The 20962-nt window shown below is 35.6% G+C and overlaps 1 long non-coding RNA gene across 2 annotated transcripts in view; it reads right to left on the reverse strand.

Moving 5' to 3' along the window:
• LOC107312887 overlaps window positions 1-5524 on the reverse strand; it is a 137275-nt gene extending 131751 nt beyond the window's left edge. The window contains exon 1 of one of the 2 annotated variants that reach the window (XR_004307075.1): window positions 5382-5524. This is a non-coding gene — a long non-coding RNA (uncharacterized LOC107312887). The remainder of the gene's footprint in view (window positions 1-5381) is intronic. The other variant, XR_004307074.1, reaches the window with a different exon arrangement.
• Window positions 5525-20962: the final 15438 nt, after the last annotated feature.

Below are 20962 nucleotides of genomic sequence, written 5' to 3' on the forward strand. Positions count from 1 at the left end.
TCCTCTCCAGTTGCATTCATTTAATAGTCCCTCATGGGTATATCCTTTAAACCTCTTGTCTGCTGCAAGATGTATTTGGCATGGCAAGCAGACTGCATCCAGCTGCGCTGTGTATCGTATTATACCCCAGCAATATCTTTCAGTAGAATCTCTGCAGCACAGCAACTGCAGAGGTCTGTAAGCAAAAGGGATAAAAGGTCATTTCCTTTCCATGCTTCAAAGCAGTTGTTTTCTTTTTCTTTTTAGACTAGCTACTTAATTTTTAATAATGCAGCATAGAAATACAGCGCAAGGTTGAAATTAAATGAAGAGAGACAAGCAAAATAGAATTCCTAATGAAAATCAGATAAACATTAGCATTCCATATTAACAAGTCTATCTTAGCACAAAAAAAAAAAGTACCTTCATGCTAGCAAAAATTTCTCAGAACACCAGATGATATGCATGCAGAAACTGTATGTATGGCTCAGCACATGCAGAAATGACTCAAAGACAAATGAATTAGATCGAGATTCTTGACAGAACTTCAGAAATTAAAGCTATGTTCAAGATCTCAACCATATAATCGCCAACAGAGCTCTATGCAGCCCAGCCACTCCCTCACATACAACTCTACTCACTGTCTCATACTCTGCCTGTGCCTTCTGAAGAGCCATCATGACACACCAAACACAGGACCCTTCCCACCAGGTTTCACTTTTGCCAGTACTGAGCCATGACTTCTAGGTCTTGCTTATTCCTCATGCTATGTGCACTAGTCTGCATCCAGAGTCTTAACTAGTTATTATCTAAGCCACATTGTAATAACATTTTTTTTAAACTTTTTTTTTTTTTTTTTTTTTTTAAACTCTAGCATTAGAATTCCCAATTAAACACTTAAATATTTCAGGCAATTAAACATACCTCATTTTTAATAGCAGTCAACAGACAGACAGATGTGACACAGTTTTAATGTCTAGTATACTAAGAGCAAGTGAAACCTCAATCTGCCATTAGTAACTTTATTGCTGCCTAAAGGCTTCTGAGACTTTAAGATTGAGCAGATGTTGCGGACTTCCTTAGTAATTATGAGAACTAATTCCATCTACCTCTGCAGACATACTTCATGCTTATGGTCACTTGACCTATTTATCCATACCCTTTCACAATGTTACCACATTCCTGACTTTTTATAATAGTTTTTAGACAAACAATACATATACTATATTTCATCTGTACTGACAAACAAGATGAATACATCAGGTGTTTAACCTCATCTCTTTCAACCAATTAATAAAACTGAAGTGCTTCTGGAAATGAGATTGCTAATATAGAAATTCACAGCTAAGCCACAGACTCATCACCTAAGAAAGAATGGAAAATAGAAACAAAACTCACCACTGAATAAAAACATCTCAGTTGACAATTATGATTTATTAGGGAGATGAGACTGTGTTAAAAAGAAAATAAAATACTAAGAATTAGTAAAAGAAAGAGCACAGTAAATTAGAGTCGGACAGCATCTAGTAAATTAGTATAGAAAACTCAAAATCTGACCAGCAACTTCCATTTGAAAGCTAAGTAACAGTTACACTTCTCACCAAGAGAAACAATTTCAGGCTAGAATAAAGGAGAGTTACTGTCTTATCTCTTTAATAAGAAAACAGTATAATATAGACAGCTTGCCAAACTCTAACTACACCATTAACACAAAGAGAACAGGATGGTGGACAAGATCATGAAATGGTGAGGGAACACAGCTACATTTGCTTCTGACTTTTTGCAAGAAAAAGCCATCAAGAATAGAGGAAGTTTCATATTTCATCCAGGAAAAAATAAAAGCAGCTTTTTAAATCAAAGTATCTTACTCGATATGAAAGTCATCAATATTCTAGAGGAAAATAATCCATAGGAAATGGATTCTGAGCTTTGTAACCATGCTACTGCTGCTGCCTCATTAAAAGAAGTCTTTGCTGATTCTAACGTGCACGGACCTCAAAAAAGGTTATAAAATCAGATGAAGTAATGCACTCCTCTCTAGATGCTTGGCACTCATAAGATATCAGCAGATAGGCATGCTCTGATTGCTTAATGACATCAATCAATTAATTGCCAGCACTTTAACAAGAACATGACATGGAATTCCCCCTACCGTTATTGGCAATAAGGGACAACAAATGAATATTCTTACAGGAGGAAAAGCAGATTGAGGCATTCATTTATCTCCATTTAAAGTGTTGTCACAGCCAGTGATCTATAAGCATTTTTTTTAGAATGAAGATCATTTAAATTTACATCGTTTATAACTATTTTTAGCCAATACAAACTGTAGAGCTAACAGATTGTTAAACAGACCAACATGTCCAGATGTACATAATAATGTACCAACCAAAGCTCATTTTACCTTCGTACTCTGTAGTTACTTCTTGAAGTAGCATGCAATTCAAATCATGAAAATTAAAGTATTAATGAGCCTTTGTTTCCATAAGTGGAAAAAAACACTTGGGCCTCAATAGCAGATGTTTAAAAAAATTAGATGAATTGCTTCTATCCTATATCAATATATTTATACATGTTTTCAAATATGTTCAAGGTGAAGGAAGATTTGTAGCTTTAAAATTTCTATTTGAGCCAGAATTTAATAAAACACTTATCTTTACTATCTATGGACACATTAATTGTTCACTGGTGAATAATATTGCATATAAAACAAAGTAATATTTCATGGCAGGCAACTGCCCACCACCTGAGTGCACTTTCAATGTTTCCAAAGAAACACCGTAAGCAACTCATGTTTGATAGATATCACAAGAAATGAGTAGTAGTGTAATCTAACAAGAAGATAATATTCATTATTAATCTATTACCTATGATGTAATTTTTTGTTAAAAAAAAAAAAAGCTGTAATAAAAATGCTACTTAAAATACTGATGACCAGTATCACCTCTAATATTCTGCTATAACACTGTGAGACGTCATCTTCTTGTAACTGAATATATGAAAATCTGTCTTGTTTCTGAATATTTCAAATCAAGTATTTACTGCAGTGCTCTGCGGTGTAAGAGCCTGGCTAAAACTGTATTCAACAAGAATCTCTTAAATGAGAAATATATTGATATTTTACTTACTTGAACTTATGTATTTCTTGACCCTAAAGGCCTTTGCTGGCAACCCTACCAGTATTGCAACCATTTCTTTCTGCAAACCAATCCCGAACTGTTTTGGTTTGTTGTTTGTTTGTTTTTTTTGTGCGGGCATTTACCTTATCCCCATTCCCATGACCAAAAAGAAGTGTCATTTCAACAAGATCAGTAGAATTATTTTCAGCTTAATATGATACTTCAGGGTCACTTCTTGCAATCCTCTTTGCAAGAGCAACACAGGTAATGCAATAGCTTCAGACTGCTTTCTTGGTGTACATACAAAGAATGGAGTTCATTTCTTCATAATGCTGGTTAACAAGTTACTTAGTCACTTAAAGAAAACACCCACCACAACCAATTGTTTCCTTAAAAGGATATTTGTACCATTATGCTCTGCTTCTGCAACCAGTTGCAGGTGTTACCACACATCGCAATGTAATGTTTCTCCATGTCTTCCCCCAGTTTCACATCATTTTTCATCCACTTCCATTAGAGAATCATGAAAGAATCTAGGGAACCAGCGATCTCTCATGCTAGTTATCATATCACATCCAAACTTTTTCTCTTGTAGCTTAGAAGGATACCTATGCTTTCAGTATGCAGCTATTTTTAATTGCCCAAGGACTTTTCTCTGAATGTTGTGCTCTTCTGTGCACTCTTCATCCAGAACAAAGCATTTATATATATATATATATTTTTTTTTTTTTTTTTAAATCATGTTTGTTTGGTCTTAACTAGTTCTGCTTTTCTTTACAAGCAAAAATGGAAATAGATCTAACACAAGTTATTGCCTAAGAACTAAACAATTATAGGAAGCCACAGATCTACCAGCAGCCAAACACAATTTTTCTCCTAGAAAGGACATTTACCCACACACTTTCACTACTGCAACAGGAAAAACAAGTTTTTGTAAAGCTTATTCCTTTTTTGTATCTTTCCTTCCAGGTAGTTGTAGAAAGCAATGAGGTAGATCTCCCTGGATAATACTGCAGACTAAACAACATTCTCTCAGTCACTCCTCAGAACACTAATTTATTTCCTAGCCCCTTCACTCTTCTCTGCACATGCTCAAACTGCTCAATATTCTTCTTGCAATAAGCTGCCTCAAAGTGAACATAGTACTTAAGATGTTGTCTCACAAGTGCTAAGTACAGAGGTAATAATTAATTCTCTAGTTCCGGTGGCCAAGTTACTTCTGATTTCTATGATTCTATGCAGACCAGAATGCCATTAGCTCTTTGGGCCACCGAGGCACACTGCTAGCTTGTATTTAACAAGCCATCAACCAGCACACTTGGATCCTTATCTGCTGATTAACTTTCTAGCTTCTCTTTCCCAAGCTTGTCAGGTTACTATCACCTACGTGCTGGATTCAGTACCAAGTCCTGCTGAATATCATGCCAACAGCCCTTTGCAAAGCCTTCGTACAGAAGTTTCTTTATAACAGAAGAACTGAAATCTGTAATTTTAGTTTCTGTTTTCATTTGACAAAATTGTTCTTATGAGTGTTTTTATTGCAGTAAATGTCATTTCCATTACAATAATTTTCAGTTAATTTTAACTTTCATATGCATAAACTCATTGCAGTAAATCACACGCCAGTGTTTTCACATTTTCCATTTGAACTTGTTAATAAATAACTCAATGAACATGTAAATGCTCACCATATTATTCATGTTTACAGTAAACAAATCAACCTTATTTGAATTCTGGTCTTTCACTCAAATTGTATTCATCTGTGTAGGAAAGGTCATTCATGATACTTGTATAAACGACTGACAGTAGATTTCAATCTTTACAAGAATGTTTTTTGCCACATCTGAAAACAATTCAATAATTTAATTCATTCTTTGATTAAATGTAGCACAGAGATACCTTCCTTGCAAAAATATAGAAATACCAATAACTCGTGGAATCACATTCACAAAGTCAAAATGTTCATAAGAGAGAAAGACTTATGAGTACTAACATTATTGGCTAGTTCTGTGCAAAACATAGATGAGTAAAACCTGCAGCTACTCTGAAAAAACATTAGTGGATTTCAATCAAAAGTAACCTCTCTCATTTGATGCTTAACAAAATCTAGGTGGGTGAATTCTGTAGTTACATAGTTAACACTGAGGGGGCTTATTGCTCAGATAACATGGCTGTACAGTCAATAAGCATACAATGAATAAGTAAACAAAGATCTGAACAGATGCTTCATTAAAAAGCATTACTGCGATAGCAAGATAAGTGATAATAAATGGAAATGCTCACCAGTGTTGAAGGCTCACGATAAACACCACAGAGAAAGAATCTTCAAATCTTCAGGGAAAAAGATCATCCCTCAGTGGCAGTCAGCCATTAAATGGGGTCTAGAAGAGGTGGAGCCAAGCTCCCCCCTTCCAGGAGCACAGCTGAATTACCTTCACCTGTGCTTCCACAGCTGGCTCATTGCTTGCCTCAGGTGGTCAACCTGAGGTTCAGGCTGTGATCAGCAGTTTCCCACACAGTGGCATACAACAATACTGAATGTTCATAGTTACCAAAAAAAAAAAAAAAAAAAAAGTTCTGAATCACATAGAAAATAATTTATAATTTCTTAGCCACAGTTACTGCGTAAATAGCACTTCCTACAAATATCAAAACCTGATGTTTGAGGTTCATCATCAACATGTCACCAAAAACACCAGGAAAAGAAAAATCTGCTTACTCAGCTCCTGGGAATCATCATTATACCAAGAAGAGAAGATCCATCCTTGTGAGCCACAGACTATTGCATAAGTAGCATTACCTTAAGATCACCAGTCAAATTAACTCTATGTTTTGGTGTTAAGTTTTGTGACATTTGTGCTTAAAAAACAAAACAAAACAAAGAAACAGAGTCTGTTACACTATTCATATTGAAAAAAAAAAAAACTAGTTATTAAATAAGTCACATCATTTTATATTACTTATTTCTGCAATAACATAGGCCATACACTTCTTTATATTGATGTTTATTATCAGTTTTATTTGCAGTTTTATGTGTATAGCTTCAAATAGTGGGTATATTACTATGATTTTCAACACAGTTTTTATGTGATGGTGCATTTGATTAAACAATTTCTATTCCAGAAATGGGGATTCATTCTATTTGATGCATGTCAGTCAGATGTGACTGATGAAGGCTCTAATGACAGGTAATACTTCATGTGATGATGTGCATCTCTTTTAAATACAGCACACATTGCCTATGCACTACATACTGTCAAAAGTACAAAATGAAATTTGCTAGACTTGTCAGCAAAGAATGAAATAAAATTCCTTGGTGATGGCAGCTCAAATACTCTATTTAAGTAGTAAGCACTACTAATTTTGGAGCTATTTAGCCACGTTTGTTTGCAATACCAAACAGAAATCAAGAAACTTTGAAGCCACTCGTTAGCTTCACAGTCACATACACAAAGGAAGATGAAACCAGAAGGCCTAATCAGCAAAGCCATATGGGCAGTAAATAGCTAAGTATCCTCCAGCATTCTGGCTGTAGTATTTCCATCTTCACTGATCAGTAACTATTCTCCATACCCAGCAGTAGTTAAGAATTGGCAACAGCTAGAACTGCATTTATAAATGATTCACAGTTCTTCATTATGCAGCTAATGAATGAAGTGAGAGTTGAGAACTTTGAGAATAAAATCCTAAATACTTGACTTAATCTTCAGAAAATTTTGGCCAATGTTATATCATAGAACCATAGAATCACAGGGTTGGAAAGAACCTACAAGATCATCTAGTCCAACTGTCCTCCCATTACCATAGCTACAGCAAACCACTAACCCATATCTTGCACATCCTCATCCAAATACTCTTGAACACTGTCAGGTTCAAGACAGTGACCCCACCACCTCCCTGGGCAGCCATTCCAGCACTTGACCACTCTCTGAAAGAAAAAGTTTTTTCTTATGTCTAATCTAAACCTCTTCTGGTACAACTTGTGGCCATTTCCTTGGATCCTGTTTGTTGCCTGGGAGAAGAGGCCAAACTCCTCCTCATCACAACTCCCTTCAGGAAGTAGTAGAGTGCAATGAGGTCTCCCCTGAACCTCCTCTTCTCCAGATTGAACAACCCCAGCTCCCTGAGCTGATCCTCATAAGACTTGTGCTCCAGATTCCTCACCAGTATGGTTGCCCTTCTCTGGACACATTCCAGAGCCTCAATGTCTTTCTTGTAATGAGGAGAGCTGTACTTGAACAAGAGAGAACCACACTGTACTTGAACAGGAGATAGATTCTGTTCTGTGTAGACAATCAACTATCAAGGAAGATATAGGCTTTTTTTTTTTTTTTTAATTTTATTTTATTTTTTTTCCTAAAGAAAGCTTTCAGCAGTATTTACTGCCTTAATTTGCTGTGCTTTGAAAAGTATAACTGCAGCAGCACTGTAATAAAGCACAGAATTTAGTCATTAATTTTATGAAATGAGTAAACAGTAGTTACAGCTGAACATCAAGAATTTAAGAGAAAGTTGTTTGAGCAGATAATGTTTTTCAGTTCCTACTCATTTAAGCCATTAGGGTCCCCAGTAACAACTATCAGTTGCATTCATCAGTCCATGAAGGTTATCTGAACACTGTCTCACATTAACACATTCCAATAGTCAATGAAACCAAGCATTACCTTCGTAAATCTTTATCCTATTTAGAGGTAATAGGCACTCTAATTGGGATTCAATGTATGAAGAGTTGGTATCTAAATAATCTTGGGCCATCTCTTCCTCTTCAGCATAGCACACTTGTTCTGCACAATGGATAACAAAATTATCTGACATATCTAAGCGATAAACTGCCATGTGTTAGCTACAACTCCCTTTTTCTTTGAAACATAGGAGAGAAATCCTCTTACCTTTATGTTTATAGTAATGACAAATAAATGTGTGTTATGGTGAATGCCACTTTCTCAGCACTTACCACCTGTATTATTTACTCTTCTAAAGCCAAGTAGGTACTACTTAAATATTGCAGTAGATTATTATACTGCAATTATTGGAACACATCAAGTTTCCTTATGGCAGCCTGATTTACTTACGATATAAAGGTATGTTGTTTACCTCGAAGGCTACTTTTATAGCTTTTTTGTTGTTGTTGCTGTTAAATCTGATAAACTCAGGAAGAAAACATATCTTAAAAACAAACAAACAAACAAAAACCCTAAAAAAAAACTTAATCATCTGTCAATAATTCCTATTAAATAAGATACAGCCTAGACATCTTTCTTCTACAGAAAACACAATCTTCAGCGTAAGCAGAAACAGATGGATTGTTTATCAAATGTGTTGCCCTGTATTATTCAGCTTGGACTGAAAATGAATACATCTTTATATCTAATACTGAAGATTTCTACCTTACACACCTTTCTATCCTTTATGCTCTAGCATCCTCACTTTCTGTCTGATTCATACACTGTCCAAGAAATCACATCTCTGGAACAGACAACAGCACAGTGTGCTTCATTCCTTACTTTCTATGTTTCCCAACAACTATCTCATCAGCAGTGTCAATATTCCTGATAATGTAACACAGTATATGTATGTGATCCAGATGGCATGTTTTATCCATACCTATATTTCAATTGTAAGGGTGATTTGCTTTTTCGGTTGTAGCCTCATGTTAATCTGATACACCTAGATTTAGCATTTTAATAGTCAGAAATTATAAATATTAGAAAATTTTGGTTAAGCACGACTTCTATCTTAGCTTTAAGATTATTCACATTGAATAGCATATCTAGTGAAATTAATAATTTCTCCTCTTCTCCACAGATTACCTGTTTGCAGTTATTCATTAGTAAGCTCCATATGACAGTTTAGTTTCCTAGATACTCTAGGAAGTGAGTGGCAGACACTTTTACATCTCCTCAAGCCTGGGTCACTCTCAGAAACATTGAATTAAGTTGATCTTTGATTTAATCTTGAACAGGTAGTCCTATAGTCAATTTTGAGTTTTATATAGCCTGTACTGCTAATGCCCCTTCAATTTAAAAGCAAGCCATCCCCTCCCACGCACCTTACCTTTTTCAAGGATAATATCTCAACCTGCACTACTTCAAAAGAAAGGTGGGGGGAGGGAAAGGCAGGAGAATACAATCTTTATTTTTCTTAAAACTTGCAGTTAATATATTCCAGAGTATCCCTGTAATTGCTTTTACAGTTAACATTATATTCCCCTTCTCTTACTCTTTTGTATTTAAATCTCCTTTGAAACCCCTCTGTACCTGTTATGGGATGTGAAACTGTACCAGACAATCCATGTAAGGTAATTCAATTTGTTTTGCATATCTGAGAGTGTGGTCAGGATGCTGAAGTCAGAGGGTGATGCTCTTTCATAGTGTGAAATATAAAAGCAGAAGATTAATCAGTGCTGTGACACGAGACCTGATGAGCATCCATTACTAAAATTGGCAAAGACTTCAGAAACACCATTTTCAGCCTAAACAGAGCAGAGCAGACAACACAATGAATGAAAGGAGCCTATGGGGCTGTCATTCAAGGGTTCTGCATGCTATAGCTCACTACACCAAATCATCACAAAATCAAAATGATATGAATTTGCTTTACAGTGACCCTTGCAACAGGAACTCAAGTTCTGTAACTTTTTCAGAAGGAAATATTAGATCTGAGTATTCCTTTTCTACATTTTATTTTATTTTTTTAACTATATATGTCTATATATTGTAGGCGGAGGAGCAATCAGTATTCTTACATGGAATTTCCCAATGAGTGAGATAAGGCAGTGAAATTTCCCAATAGCGTAGATAATCTTCACAATGGAGTTACAAATTCTGGTGATCTGCAACAAGTCCAAACACACACACTTACTGAAATCAGCGTCATTCATCACAGCAATGCATCACTCTCATTCAGATTATATATATATATATATATATATATATATATATATATTTACATCTTCCTGGAAAAGGCAACAAAGCAAAACAGAAGTACTCTTCCAATGTAAAGCACTGTTCAGTACAATTTGTAGAAAGTTAAAACATCTCTAATCTTTATTTTTGTATATGTTAAGTAGGGAATTTTCCTGACCTGTGTATATATAGACTGTTATTATAGGTAAGAGGCTGTCATCATAACTGTTAGAGCAAAGAATGTTAACATAGTATCTTTTAAAGTGGAAATTTATATACTTAAGCTTATTTCCAAGAATCCACACATATAACAACCTACTTTATAGCTAAATATTCAATTTCAAGTATACTAAAATTTTAATCTGTTCAAGACATACAAGTTCTATCAATGCCAAAAGCACTTCCTCAGAGTGAATTTTCTTCTAAAGAAATTAATACGTAGAATAACTGTTCTCTTCTGTGCATATAAGTATATAAAACATGTACAGTCAGAAGCATTTGGATATCTGTGTACAGACTGCACTATTAGTCTATACTTCAGACAGTCCATTTATTACTACAAAAGAAATGATATATGTTAATGCTATAAGGATGCAGCTTTGACAAAGATAGCCATAATCACTAGCTAACTGTAGACTTTCATCAATTTTTCTAGTGTAAATTATGTACATTTAAATTCCCACATTTTTAATTAAAAGGAAGGCAATTATTCATTATAAATTTCAGGAAGGTAGCTTTATATGCAGATGACATACCTAGAGAAACACTCGTTTCTTCTGCCCAATGCAAGTAATGCTATCAACATAGACCATTTCTTTGTCAGCTTCTTCACTGGGTGCAAGACTTAGTGATTTCTCTAGTTCGTACTACTGAGAAGCTGGCACTTGTGCCATGCATAACACACAGCGTAAGAACAACCCCCTATCTGGAAGTTGCTGTACCGTGAGCTTTAAGAAGGGAAAACTGTGTGTAAAACTTTGTTTTACGTTCATAGACACATACGTATGAGAGAGTAATCTGGCTATGAAACTTGGCTATGAAGCTTTGCAGAGAAGGTGCACGCACATTTAATACAGTAGATTTCATTACTGCTGTGATAAGGCAAAACTGTTCTCCATGTCAGCTACTAACAACTGCTTCTTCAAGTCCTGAAGTGATGCATCATTAGTTTCCCCCTGTATCCTCCTATTTCCAAGCTGATGAGGCCCTAATTCATTGAGTCCTCAGGAGAGGGAGTCAGTGGTGCAGAAAGAGACTAAATTCTGGTGCTTGCTTGGCAGCACCAATCTTGTGAGAGTACACTACTGGAGAAAGATAAAGGGAACATAAACAATCAAGGAAGATAATAAGTTACAAGTACTTTTATACTGGAATCTCAATTTTGGGTATTCTAAAATACGTCATGCATTTTTGCAGTTTGTCAAAAGTGAGAAATTGCAAGAACCCTTTCTTAACATGAGCTACAATTTGTAAGACGTAATCAGTCTTATGCATGTACTTCCTCTCTCTAAGTCATTACTAGATAGATTTCAAGTTCAAGCTGCTTTAATGATGGACATCTGAGAGAGATGTTTCTATGTATTTGTATTTTTACATCAATCTTCCAATATTGTTTATGAGTAATAAAAACTTATTCTCCATTATGCCTTTTTTGTTTATATTTTAAAGATCAACAGAATTTGCATTAAAAACTATGTCAATCATGGAGAGGTACCCATGTGGCATTCTGCACTGTTACACACTGTATGTGATTTAGAAAATGCAAGTGTGCACAGTACTCAAGCTGTGAGTATGAGTTTATTACTGCTGTCAATGAGAAGACTGCCCTATTCTACAATTTATAAACCCTTCCTTAGAAGTCTGTGTTGGTGCTGTGTTTGCTTCCTTCCAAATTTTTGAGGCAACATTTACAGAGCAACCATCTTGGTATAAGATATCAAAATCATACTTTATTCTACTTTTACTGGATAGGAAACACTCAGCCATAGGAGATATTGAGGGGAAATGTCAAGATATCAGTAGAAATCTTGAGTATTCAAACTTGGAAGTCACATCCCAATGAAGCATTGCAATTATTACTGTAGTTTCAGTTTCCACCAAAACACTATTAATGACAATAATATTGTCAGAAGGATATAATGTGTGTTTCATTAGAAATTCCATTTGTTTTCACTACAGAGATCATGGCAGTTTGTGTTAAAAATGTTCCTTAATCTCTTTATCACAACAAGGAGTCTCTCTTATATGCTGTCACTTGTTTAAAATGGCCCTTTTCTGCTTGGCTTTTAGATACTCTGTGATATAAAATTGTTCCTCGTTTTCATTAAGTGCAAACATAATATTCTCTTTTGGTAAACTATTACTATGATTGAAACAATTTTTTTAATCAGTTGGTGCATTTGATTTACCAAAGGTTGTGTGCTTAGAATTACTTTACATTTTAATTAGACCTGCAGCAATTTGTTAGCTAGTGCTGAACTCTGACGAACACGAGTCTCTAGGCATGTTTGGAAAAGCTCATGAATTCTCTGCCATTTGCCTAATGAGCTATCGGAAAGGTTCCATCAATAGTGTCAAAAAATTTGTTTAAGGACCCTCTAGATGTGCTCAAGAAGCCTGAATGAATGAGGGCTAATACAAGATGAGTGCCACTGGGCTAAATATTTCTGTAAAGGTTCTTTGCTGCTGATAGAAGAAAAATTAAAGGTCAGATTGAATGCTTGCTTTTGAGGGGGTGTTTTTGAAATGCGGATTGTAAAACATAGCTATTATTAGCTTCAACGTTAGCTAGAGAAAAAAAAAACACTATAAAGGTATACCTGACTATCATCTTACCAGCCACAATGCAATGATCTATATGCTTTTTTCTGCTACTAGTTATACTCTAACTGCCAACAACTTGGTTAACAGGCATGTAAAAATCAGATGAAGGAGAAACATCTCAGGACACTGAGAAGCATCATCTCCATTGAGACAGACCTTCCAGATAGAGAAAAATAAAAGGGTTGCAAAGATGCAGAAATTTGACATAGTTCTTTGCCGTGGAAAGCAATTAGAAACCTCAAATAAGATCTGTGCCTCCCTAAAGAAGCAACAGTCACCCAACTGACCTCTGCACAGCAGAGATTTCATCCGCCATACTAGAAAGAAAGATTCCAGCATGAGGAACTAGTTGTAATTTTATTCAGATCATGCAAGTCAAGTAAAAGCTGTTCCCACTATCTTAGTTAGATGCACAGAAATACCTATGAATTTTATGTCAAGTCATGAGAGAAAAAAATCATGGAAGAGAACTAAAGAGAGAAAAATCTTAGATTTCAAGGCCTGATGGGATGAACTCCTGCATCCAGGAGCAATTCAGATTTGTATTCTAATCTTTCATCACTTAAGACTTTCCCTTTGTTTTAAAACACAAACTTGTTTTGCACATCTCCTACACTAATGAGACCCTCACCCTCAGGAGCATCTATTTTAGAGAAATATCATGACTGACTCTTAACATCTAAGCATGTGATGGGTGGTCTGTGCAGGCCCTAACTGCTGGCACTGACTTTCAAAGATGGCAACAACTGCTACTTGTGTTCTACTTTAAAACAACAATTGCTTCTCATAAAAACTAAAATAATCTAATTTTTCCAACAGTTAGTGTTAACAATCACTCCTTTTTAAGACCTCCCATGCAAGTGTAAAGCAATAAATAATTGCAAACATGCTCCACTGGGTGTTTAACTATCCTACCTTTGCAGCTCTGTAACTGGGTGACTTGTCAGCATATTCTTTCAGTGTTGAACTCAGTGATGCTGCTCAGCTCAGCAAATATTTTGTTTTCCACCAATATCAGAGAAAAAGGATGCATGACAAGTTTAAAAGATTTTTTGCATAAATGGCTTTTTTTTCCCTTCAACTCTTTCGTAGTAGTTTTCTGAATGTACTATTTAATCAGGAGACAACATCCTATTGCTCCCTAACTATTAATCTGCATTTATTTTTCTGAAGATTGATTTTCAGTTTTTCACACTTCTCCTGGCTTTATGTCCTATCATCTAATTTCTGTGAATGCTAGGAGAATTTGAAACTAGCATTTTCAAGGTTTATGTTGTCCTTCACTTATTTGGTGACTTCCTACATTCACAGAGAATGGAGGGGTACAAAGAGGATAACATTCCTTTTAGGCACAGCAGTGGAAAAGGTCTGAAAACTTTTATGACATGGAAGTCACTGCATCTTCTCCATACATCTCTCCCTTCTGTCACTCCAGTCTCAAAGGCTCTTTCCACATTGCTTTCCTTTCTGACATGTTTTATTAGTATTCTCCTTTGGTTCATGACAGGGACAGACAGAATTAAGGACTCAGACTGAGATGCATTTGTTCCACCTAGTATCATAGAAAATTCTCCTTTACTATAAGAAGGCTTTATTAGCACCTCACGTGTGTAAGACAAGGGAGATCATTTCAGCACATCCCACAGAAAACAAATACTCAAGTTCTGAGGGAAGCCAGAATCCTCCCTAGGTGGATTTGAGAAACAGGTTGGAGAGTACACAGAAGGACCAGAAGTGCAGTCCATGAATGCTGCCAGGGCCTCAGCTGAGGACTTGCCTCATGCATCCTGTGTATTTGGGACCACAGGCTTTCCTGAAACTGCTTCACACTAGACCTAGAAGCAGCACAGTGCCTTATGTTCTTTGCTTCCATACCCTTATAGGCACATGGAGGAAAATTAAAACTTAGATCTGCAAAGACCAGAGAAATTATAATCTGAAATAATAAGAGGCTAATTTCTTAGCCTTTTATTTGCTGCTCAGCATTTCCCACATGACATCCTGAAATCAATTAAGGCAGGATCACGGCACTCATTCTACTCCTTTTATGAATTATTAATAATAATAATAATAATAATACTTACTTAGTTTTCTCTTTTGTATGCCTTGGAAAGAATCCACTTTAGATTCACATTGCTCTGCCTTCATCATCCATTACAGGAGAGAGCAAATGACTGAAACTACTTGACAATTCCCTGCTGGCACAGAGTATCAGTTAACTTCTGCTCTTTAGAGTAGTCTCTAGGTGTGTCTAACCTCACTCTAGGGTGAAAGCTAGGGCATGAAATCCAGTAAACTGCCTGTGGTAGAGTACGTGGCCCCTGAAGCTACAAATGCTCTCATTTCTTTCCTTCCTTCCTTTTATTTTTAAAAAGTTCACAGGAACATTTATTCCATCCTCTGAACATAATCACTGCATTTCATAAAGAACAAGATTCCCACAAGGCCTCATAAAAGTTATTCTCAGTGTTATAGCTCTACTTCAAAGGGCAAAAAAAGCCATTTTACAATAACCTTGCTGTCATAGAATGCTTACAGCCAGGGCATACACTAGGAATAATCTATAGTAGAAAGGAATCCATTGGGACTATCTGTCCTATTGCCACATATAAAACAAAGCAGAAAAAGTGCTGTATACTTATCTGCACATTAAGGTACTGACACCCACAGCATCAAAAAAAAAAAAAGAGAAAAAAGATGGGCTAATTAAACAGCTATTTCTGAAGTGCTCTTCTTTGAGGGCTTTATTTTGCTTTACATCGTGTCTTTTAGTTCCAATTGCTTTTCTTCCCTTTTAGCTCAAGCTATCATTATTTCCAAGGCACTCTGCGCAACTTTGTGCTGATGAAGTTGCTTTGAAATCCAAATGGACTAAAATTTGGCAAGTGCAAATGCTGGGTTAAGGGTTGTGTGCATTAAATGTTGAAGTGACGGGGCACAAATCAAACCATACAGTTCTGACCTTCTCAAACATAGTGGCTGTTGTGCCTCAGAAAAAAAAGAGATCGTGCTGCTTTACTTTGATTATGATGTGCTTTTTTAAAGTACATATCTATAGAACTGAGAGGCTGGTATACATCTTCAAAAGCCAAATCCACAGGGAGTAACAAAGTAAAAATTCATAAAGCAACATTCCTTTTCCTTACAACCATTAGTAATTTCAGCCTAGATCTAATCCTCCTTGACAGCACATCACCCTCTTAAAATCAGGTATTTGTTAATTTACACAATTGGAAACCATTATCCTACTGCTACAGAATATCTGTTCTATCTGTACACTACAGTGCTTACATGAAAAACATTTCGGAATGCTTCCATTGTGATTACAGAATTACCGTGTTTCAAATCTAGAGCCACAAATAATCTTGCATTCCATTGGTTTTTGTAATTTTTTCCAAGTAGTTTCAATTAGGTAAAATATATTGTTGCTCCTGTTTCTACTTAAAATTAATATTCAAGACTGATAATATCTCTTGGCACATCTATAAAGGGAGAGAAATTCACAAAAGAAACAAACATGTCAAAAAGAGAAAACTTCTGATCAAAGTCACATCCACAGATGAGTTTTATGAGTAGTCCTGACCAAAACAGATCTCCTTCAAGAACTTCTACACTTTCATCCACACTCTTTCATCATCTTTTTTCTGTGTGTGGGGCGATCCTTAGCAGAATAAAGATTCTTGCCACCTCATTAAATATTTAATTTCTATGGATTATTAAAACTTCCTTAATGCCTACTTCTCTCTCCTTCCTCTACACAGAAAATAGAATGTTTCTGCTTGCTTCACCTTTGTTGGCAAATAAGATTTTTTAAATGAAATCACAGTTCAGTAAAATCAAAGTGGCAAGGATTTTCATTCTACAGATTACATTAAGTACCACTTACTAACGATAACATCTGAAGCCCAAATACATGGAACACTCAGGCTATAGCCTCCAGCACAGATGTGTAAGCACTTCAATTTTGTAAACACATTGAAGGTCTTCACTTCTAATCTCAAGCCAAACACGCAACTCAGTAATTTCACTGAGCACAGAGAAGTTACACAACATTTGCATCCAGGTGCTCGCTCTGTCCTTGCTGCAGTTACTGCTCAAATACAATTGCAAGAAGAATTTCTTGGTTAAAATTTTATCTCTTATTTTTAAGAGATGTGCACGATCTCATAGTCCAGTGTCTATTGTCAAATGCTTTAAGACAGAGTACGAATTTGCTGGAGACTCTTTTGCCTTCAATTTTTTTAGAGTCTACAGTTCATCTTCCTTCTGGTTGTTCTAAAAATCTCCACCAGGCACATCCTTATTGTAACGGAGGGTCAGCATGAAGCTGACACAAGTTATTCAACCAAGTAAGAAGGAAAATTCACTGATGCTTCCTATGGTTAATTTGAGGTTTTTCCTGAAGAAGTACTGAGCTAATACCTACTTCAAATAGAGGGAGGAAATCAAGCTCTGCTGCAAATATATGAAAAAAATGTTTTGAAAGTATCAACAAAAGAAAGGACACAGGAGATTCACTGTTCCTGAAATCAAATGGAGGTTGATTGAATTTTCAAACAAATCTAGGTACAGAATCCAGCTCAGGATGCAAAATGGAGGAAGATGCAAGACCTCAAAGCAGTTTGTTAGATCTATTAGCACCTGGACCAGTGAACAAAAAGGAACACTTTGGAGCCAGAAACAGAAGTCACAAGAGAAGCAAATGTTTTGAATATAATCAAAAAAGGAACAGAATACCGATGGTGATTAAATAAACTTTGTTTGAAATGTCTGAATTTGCGAGGCATTTTCTCTCACAGAATAAGCAAAACAATGGAACAGATACCTGAGACATTTCAAATCAAAACCTACAGGCTCTGTTTAAGTTACTGACAAAAGGCAAATGGGATTTTTCCATTCTTTGAGCTCCATAGAGAAACTGATTACTTCTTAAACACTCCAAGTGAGGAATACTGAGGTGCTTTTATAATTAAGTGCTCACTCATTTCCACATTCAGAGTTCCAAATAAAAAAAGCAGCTGTACCTAATAGAGAAGCCATGCAACGGGTAAAGAAATTTTAAATCATAAAGCTGCCAATGTTCTGCCTTCTGACAGACAATTGGAGAAAAATAGAATTTAAAGTATTTCTTTGTTACCTTGTCATAAACATATCTCTGAAAATTTACATGTCTCAACAGCTGTTGTGGTGACGGCATCTGACTGTTACCAGCTACAGACACATACATCCATGTGACTACTGAACAATATATAGGTCCTCCTATAACTGAAGCATATTAAACCCAACTCAGTGAGAGATCTGAAATGATAAAGTTTCAGTTTCCTGATTTAGCAATGTCATCCTTACCTGAGAAATGATGAGCTACAAGTCTCTACACAATAAACCATGTATCAAAGATCAACACTACTCTCCACCTCCAAGAGCACACTTCCCACTAAGTTTCCAGATCTCTGTGGCAATTAGAACAGTTACTTGTAATATAGGCTCTTAAAACAATTTTAACTGTTCCACAAAAAGCTTTTCTCTCAGAGAAGTCTCCCCATGTAATTTCCACTTATGGAAGAGCTAATTCTAACAGTCAGAAACAGTGCAGTTTTTAAAGGAGAACCTGGACTTGACCAAAATGATCTGAAAAACAGAACAAAGAGTGTGTTTAAAGATCTGAGCTACTATTTCATACTGTACTCATTTTAATATTACCAGGCGAATATAATAAAAAGTCAAAAGATAACAAGCAATCGTTAGGATCTCCTAAATTTACCATTGGGAAGTAAGAATTAAATACACTTTTGTGGAACTAAGTATTAGCAAAAAACATGACATAGAAATACGTAGATATGTACAGAATGATTACATTCCTTTTGTCATTGACTTCTTTTACACTGTACATAACTTTTGTTTCTGTCTTGTTTATATCAGTGGCAAACCAAAGGACAGCTTTATTCTTTAAAAGATAAGTTTTGCTGAATGGAAAAACTGTATTTCAAAAGACTTGGCAGATAAAATAGTCCATAACAGAAGTTTAATCTGATACTTTTTTCCACAAGAATTAATTTCCATAGCAAGTGATACTTCTGTGTACTTTCAGTGTTTTATTATTTTATGACAGCTCTGAGATTTTTTACTCAGAGATTTGGTCAAGTTTTGGTTCTAGGACTTTTTTAAGGAGTATTTTAAAATGTTGCATCCCATAAAGGTGAACTGCTGATACGGACTATTTCCCTTACAGCAAAGACACATAACACTATGACACAAGCCTTGGGACTTCAGAATAGAAAAACCTAAATATTTAACAGTAAAATGTAAGAAGAAACATTACTAAGAGATATGACTTAAAACACATACAATTCTAAGTATTTTCTAGTTGAACTTACATAATATAGATTCCACTTTCCATATAGCAGTAAGAAAACATTTGTAACATAGAAGTCTACTTTTATTCATATGTAGATCTTTCTTAGATACTTGTCTGATATTAACTATGTATCTTGTTGTTTTATGGTTCTTAGGTCTGTCAACTTCTTATTAATATTGAGAAACTACTAAAATTTAAGTGAAGAAACTTTCACAAGTTCATTCCAAGCTCTAATTCTGAATCTTTTTCTGACAGTTCTTTATCATTAAGAATAAATGAACAGTGTTGTTTAAATGAAAATCTGTGTTAGCTGATGACCACCAGAAATGCAGAAATTCCTCAAGCACTGTTTAACAGAAATAAACTTTGTTCCTATACTGCAAGAGGATGTATTACAGTGAATTTTCACATGTGTATTTTTCCACCTGATCGAGCTGTGCATGTTCTGGTGCATCACAGCAGAAATGTATTCGATGACCTTTAATCGTCCCTTCCAATTCCAACAATTCTATGATTCTATGTACATTGTTTTTTCCTTTCATTTTTTCTTTTCTTTTTCTTTTTTAATGGAATGACATTGATGAGGATACCTTTCATTCCTCTTTATAACCATATTATGAGCCTAAAGGTTGCTTCAGATTTTGAATGCTGATGTAATATTGTCAATGGCACTTGACTCTCATTCTTATTCTTAAACCATGTTAGTTATAAATTGTTCCCCTACAATTCAAGTCTTGTTGCTTAAGAAAGAGATGATTAGAGTCTAATAGCTGCAGAGCTTGTCTTCTTACTTGATATAGACAAACGTAAAGTTAATAGTTTTTCAACTGCCTTCATCATTTCCCAGATACTAGAAAAGTCTTCCTATACCAAATCTCAAACGAATGTTAAATGTTAGCTCCTGGTTAATTCAGAAATGTCTGTCCTAGATAGTGATGATTATTTGCATGTGTGTATGACTCTCATTCTATCTTGCTTTATTTCACTCTTTACATTTCCCTAATCTCTACGAAGGCAATAGCAGTTTTTCTTTAAAGTTCTCAATTAGATGTATCATCTATCGACATGTTTTTCAACCCAAACATTGATCTAAAGGGTGATTAAAGTGCTAACTTAACTAGTTGAATAAAAAAATATTCAGGCCTTGTTAGAAGTGGAATACTAGATGATACTATTGCTTGTATCATCTCCATTTCTGTTGCAAGACACATGGAGACAGTGAGGAAAACGTTCTCTGAAGTCACAGGGAAATAAGGGGGGAAAAGAATATATCAAATGATGTCAACATGCAAGCAGAGAAAGCATGCATTCTGTATAAGAACAAAAGGAATAAGAAATGATCCCTGCCCCACTTTATGCCAATACACCCAAGAAACTCCTATTTTCTTGGGTGCATTGACTGTGACTTGAAAGCACATTTCAAGCTGTTCATCACTGTAAAACACTGTCCTCTTCAAGAAAGAAGTACAGAATACAAAGGGTTTTTTCCAGACACCGACAGCTAGGTGAGCCTGCTCGCTATTCCTGGGCTGTTAGCTTTACTTTGGGAGTTCAGCACAAGAGGCCAACAGAATGCCTCCAGACTTGCATACTGTGGTGGATTTTTTCACCTGGAAGACAGAATCCTGCTCAGGGAGGTTTCACTTTTCATAACACATTGTTGCTCTCCTCTTCCTCTTTCAAAAGGAGTTAAAAAGGCTTAGCACAATTCCAAGTTGCCTGCAGAATCTTCCTAATTTTATTATTGCAGCCAACAGGAGACAAGAAACCCTAAAATAACA

This window comes from Coturnix japonica, chromosome 4, assembly GCF_001577835.2.
Source record: "Coturnix japonica isolate 7356 chromosome 4, Coturnix japonica 2.1, whole genome shotgun sequence".
Lineage (NCBI taxonomy): Eukaryota > Metazoa > Chordata > Aves > Galliformes > Phasianidae > Coturnix > Coturnix japonica.